We start from the raw sequence: 6,000 nt of genomic DNA, 5'->3' as shown, positions 1-6,000 counted from the left end.
CTAGCAGAGACTGCTAGCTGGAACACTGGTGTCAGGAGAGCGACTGCTCGCTTCTGGGACACTGGTGTCAGGAGGGCGACTGCTTAGCTGGGACACGGAGGGGGCGGGGAGGAGGCATGACTCTCCTCCCGTGGCGGGACTCGGCTGTGGTGGACCTCCTCCTCCGATCCCTGTGTGTCTCTCTGCCTGACTCTCCCTGGGGGAGGACTAGGACGTCCTATATATGTGGGGAGGCGAGCCGTCCAGGTTGTGAGCTGGTCTAGGGGGCAGCGAAGAGATGCTCCTTATATTGCCTTTAATGTAGGGTCAGGTCTGGACCTTTTTCAGAGACTATAAAGTTGTATCTTCAGGAGGAGTCATCAGGTGGGGCCGTGTGTATATTGGGAGGCGCCGGCCGGTGCCCCTATGTGTGACATGGGAGGGAGCCTGGCTGATATATAACCTTTGGTCAGCCGTATGAGTTGCCTACATGACCCCTAATGTCGGGTCAAGACCCAGCCCTCTGCGGTGTAGGATGTGTGTATATTGGGAGAGTGGCTGGTGCTGCTCTTACATGTTTGTTGGCCGTGTGGATTGATATAATCATGGTCGTGGTTATTATAATCATAGTCATGGTTGTTATAATCATGGTCGTAGTTGTTATAATCATAGTCGTGGTTGTTATAATCATGGACGTGGTTGTTGTAATCATAGTCGTGGTTGTTATAATCATAGTCGTGGTTGTTATAATCATGGTTGTTATAATCATGGTCGTGGTTGTTGTATTCATAGTCGCGGTTGTTATAATCATAGTCGTGGTTGTTATAATCTTGGTCGTGGTTGTTATAATCTTGGTCGTGGTTGTTGTAATCATAGTCGTGGTTGTTATAATCATGGTCGTGGTTGTTGTAATCATAGTCGTGGTTGTTGTAATCATAGTCGTGGTTGTTATAATCATAGTCGTGGTTGTATAATCATAGTCGTGGTTGTTATAATCATAGTCGTGGTTTTTATAATCATGGGCGTCGTTGTTATAATCATGTGTCGTTTGCTGTAATCATAGTCGTGGTTGTTATAATCATAGTCGTGGTTGTTATAATCTTGGTCGTGGTTGTTGTAATCATAGTCGTGGTTGTTATAATCATGGTCGTGGTTGTTGTAATCATAGTCGTGGTTGTTATAATCATAGTCGTGGTTGTTATAATCATGGTCGTGGTTGTTGTAATCATGGTCGTGGTTGTTATAATCATGGTCGTGGTTGTTGTAATCATAGTCGTGGTTGTTATAATCATGGTCGTGGTTGTTATAATCATAGTCGTGGTTGTTATAATTATAGTCGTGGTTGTTATAATCATGGTCGTGGTTGTTTATTCATAGTCGTGGTTGTTATAATCATGGTCGTGGTTGTTATAATCATAGTCGTGGTTGTCATAATCATAGTCGTGGTTGTTATAATCATAGTCGTGGTTGTTATAATCATGGTCGTGGCTGTGATCATAGTCGTGGTTGTTATAATCTAGTCGTGGTTGTTATAATCTTGGTTGTGGTTGTTGTAATCATAGTCGTGGTTGTTATAATCATGGTCGTGGTTGTTGTAATCATAGTCGTGGTTGTTATAATCATAGTCGTGGTTGTTATAATCATGGTCGTGGTTGTTATAATCATGGTCGTTGTTGTTGTAATCATAGTCGTGTTTGTTGTAATCATAGTCGTGGTTGTTATAATCATAGTCGTGGTTGTTATAATCATAGTCGTGGTTGTTATAATCATGGTCGTGGTTGTTGTAATCATAGTCGTGATTGATATAATCATGGTCGTGGTTATTATAATCATAGTCATGGTTGTTATAATCATGGTCGTAGTTGTTATAATCATAGTCGTGGTTGTTATAATCATGGTCGTGGTTTTTTGTAATCATAGTCGTGGTTGTTGTAATCATAGTCGTGGTTGTCATAATCATAGTCGTGGTTGTCATAATCATAGTCGTGGTTGTTATAATCATAGTCGTGGTTGTTATAATCATGGTCGTGGCTGCTGTAATCATAGTCGTGGTTGTTATAATCATAGTCGTGGTTGTTATAATCTTGGTCGTGGTTGTTGTAATCATAGTCGTGGTTGTTATAATCATGGTCGTGGTTGTTGTAATCATAGTCGTGGTTGTTATAATCATAGTCGTGGTTGTTATAATCATGGTCGTGGTTGTTATAACTCGGTCGTTGTTGTTGTAATCATAGTCGTGTTTGTTGTAATCATAGTCGTGGTTGTTATAATCATAGTCGTGGTTGTTATAATCATAGTCGTGGTTGTTATAATCATGGTCGTGGTTGTTGTAATCATAGTCGTGGTTGTTGTAATCATAGTCGTGATTGATATAATCATGGTCGTGGTTATTATAATCATAGTCATGGTTGTTATAATCATGGTCGTAGTTGTTATAATCATAGTCGTGGTTGTTATAATCATGGACGTGGTTGTGTAATCATAGTCGTGGTTGTTATAATCATAGTCGGTTGTTATAATCATGGTTGTTATAATCATGGTCGTGGTTGTTGTATTCATACCGCGGTTGTTATAATCATAGTCGTGGTTGTTATAATCTTGGTCGTGGTTGTTATAATCTTGGTCGTGGTTGTTGTAATCATAGTCGTGGTTGTTATAACTGGCGGTCGTGGTTGTTGTAATCATAGTCGTGGTGTTGTAATCATAGTCGGTTGTTATAATCATAGTCGTGGTTGTTATAATCATAGTCGTGGTTGTTATAATCATAGTCGTGGGTTTTATTATCATGGTCGCCGTTGTTATAATCATGGTCGCGGGTTGCTGTAATCATAGTCGTGTTGTTATAATCATAGTCGGGTTGTTATAATCTTGGTCGGTTGTTGTAATCATAGTCGTGTTGTTATAATCATGGTCGGGTTGTTGTAATCATAGTCGGGTTGTTATAATCATAGTCGTGGTTGTTATAATCATGGTCGTGGTTGTTGTAATCATGGTCGTGGGTTGTTATAATCATGGTCGTGGTTGTTGTAATCATAGTCGTGGTTGTTATAATCATGGTCGTGGTTGTTATAATCATAGTCGTGGTTGTTATAATTATAGTCGTGGTTGTTTTAATCATGGTCGGGTTGTTGTAATCATAGTCGTGGTTGTTATAATCATGGTCGTGGTGTTATAATCATAGTCGGTTGTTATAATCATGGTCGTGGTTGTTATAATCATAGTCGTGGTTGTTATAATCATGGTCGTGGTTGTTATAATCATGGTCGGGTGTTATAATCATGGTCGTGGGTGTTATAATCATGGTCATGGTTGTTATAATCATGGTCGTTGGTGTTATAATCATGGTCGTGGGTGTTATAACATGGTCGGGGTGTTATAATCATGGTCGTGGGTGTTATAATCATGGTCGTGGGTGTTGTAATTGTAATGAGACAAAACTCACCAGAAGAGGATATTACATATAGGTAGAATATTTATAGTAGGAGGATGGTAGCGTGTCTCGAGGGTGGGTGGTAACTACGTATATTAACACAAGCTTAGTAATAATTGTAGTATGTAAAACACAACTGCGTGTTACAGCTTCATTTTACAAGTTGCTAAGGGGGAATTAATGGTCACTTCACTAAGTCGATAGTTGGAAGGTTCGGGATCACTGCACTTCTACCGCCTACTGTACACTTACTGTTATACGTTGAATTGATAGCACTCTGTCGATGGACCCGGCGGATCCTCGTTGCCTTTAGTGATGGACGTCTTTGATGAGCGGGACAGGGGACGTGGTTATCAGACTCTGGGTGAGAGGAGCTCCAGCCCCTATATATTGGAGGAGCCGGAGGGTGACCTCTCCGACTTAAGTGGGTGTGTCGTGACCGGGTTGTTGGGTTGGGTAATAGGGGTGCTGGCAGATTAGTGGGTCCTTGATCTCCCTTGGATCAGGTCTGGACAAGTGATTGCCCAGGTGAGGTCAAGTCGCAGGACAATAGTGCTTTGTTATTATTACCGCCCGGGTGGGTCTTGGCTTGGTGTGGTTTCCTTAACACGGTTATATCGTAGGGTTACGCAAGTACTTAGGCCGGGGTCAGGTCTTGACCTGCGGTGTGTGTCAACCTGTGGTGTTAGGGTACCACGCGGTTCGTACTGTACTTGCTGTTATGTGTGATGTAATTCTGGGCTGTTAGCTTTGGTCTGATATTCAATCATTACACATCCCGCCAAGACCAAAGCTTCCATCACAGAGAACTGATAGCACACATAGACAGCAATATCAAGTGTAGTATCTAAGATAGTCCCTGAGGCGATTAATACAATCTCACAATCTGGCTTAGTTTGATCTGACAAAGCTTTACTATACCTCCCGCCAAGATCAAAGCTTCTATGCCAGAAGTACTCGATGTCTACAGTAGATGACAATAGCGAGTGCACATCCCTAGAAAAAATAGCTACTGAGGTGCATAGTCTGATCAAATTTAAAAAATTAAGCGGCTAACTAAAGATATGGAAAAAGAAAGATGGATGAAGATGAGGAGGGGAAAGAGAGCGCGTAACATAAGAACATAAGAACATAAGAAAGTGGGATACTGCAGGAGGCCGACTGGCCCATACAGGGCAGATCCCTTTCACACCCATCCCAGCACTTCCATGTGCCTATCCAACTTCGTCTTGAAGCTCCCTAGCGTCCCCGATCCTACTATAGCACTCGGTAGCCTATTCCACACATCCACAACTTTATTACCAAACCAGTGCTTGCCTATATCCTTTCTGAATCGGAATTTATCTAATCTAAAGCCAATTGTTCTAAAGTTATTTCGTTGGTTACTGAGCTCAGAACATTTCCATTTTACTCCTTGTTAATCCCACTTACCCACTTCTGTACACCTCATCATATCTCCCTAATCCCCTCTACGCCTCTAATGAATGTAGGCCTAAGCTTTTCAGTCTTTTTCTTCATACATGGAAGGTTTCTTTAATATTATGGATCATTTTTTGTCATTCTTCTTTTTGTACTCTCTCCAAAGAATCTATGTCCATTCTATAATAAGGACACCAGAACTGAACCGCATAATCCATGTGTATCTTCACTAATGCTAGGTAAAGTTTCAAAGAATCCTTGTTTTGTTATGAACGCTAATACATTGTTTTCTAGGTTTCGTAAAATCGTTGCTAACAACACACTCCAGATCTTTTTTCACAACTGAGCTTATTTCCGTGTTACCTAGTTTATACTTAACGTTTGTATTCGTCTTCTCCCTATCTGTGTACCTTGTATTTATCAGTATTAAAATTCATTTGCCAGTCTACTGACCACTATGGGTATCTAGATCTCTTTTGAAGGTGTTCAAAGTCACTGTTCGAATTTATCACTCTTCCCATTTTGGTATCATCTGCAAATTCACTAATCCTACTAGTTATGCCTAAATCAAGATCATTACTTAGAATATAACAAACAGCAGAGGGCTCATTACAGATCCCTGGGGAACTCCGCTTTTGACCGCACCCCAGTCTGACTTTAATCCATTTGTTTAATTTTTGTTTCTACCGTTAAACTAAGACTCAATCCATTTTAATACTGATCCACCTATTCTCCTCATGAGGACTCTATCGAATGCTTTTTTCGAAATCTAAATAAATTATACTGCGGCGACTTAATGGCCCACCGCTTCAAATACTTCTGAGAAAAAGCTACAAATTCTAGGAGACAAGAACGTCCTCAAGAACCCAAAAGGAGAAGGAATGAATTGTTGAATGTTTCAAGGTGGCTTCTGATTTTTGTAGCACAATTGACTCCAGTAACTTGCCTATGATTGACGCGGAGACTAATGGAACGGTAATTTCCATTGCTATTGATTTATCAAATTTTTGAAAATCGGAACCACATTTGCAAGTTTCAAGCTTCTGGCACTAGGGCCCGATTCTAATGAACTTGCCACAAAACTGCTAATGGATTACTCAACTCATCTCTACATTCTTTTTAATATTCTAGCATATACCCCGTCTGGACCAGGCGATTTTATGATTTATTGT

The sequence above is a fragment of the Homarus americanus genome, unplaced genomic scaffold (assembly GCF_018991925.1).
Source record: "Homarus americanus isolate GMGI-L3 unplaced genomic scaffold, GMGI_Hamer_2.0 scaffold15591, whole genome shotgun sequence".
NCBI classification, from domain to species: domain Eukaryota; kingdom Metazoa; phylum Arthropoda; class Malacostraca; order Decapoda; family Nephropidae; genus Homarus; species Homarus americanus.
This window is presented reverse-complemented; position numbering follows the sequence as displayed.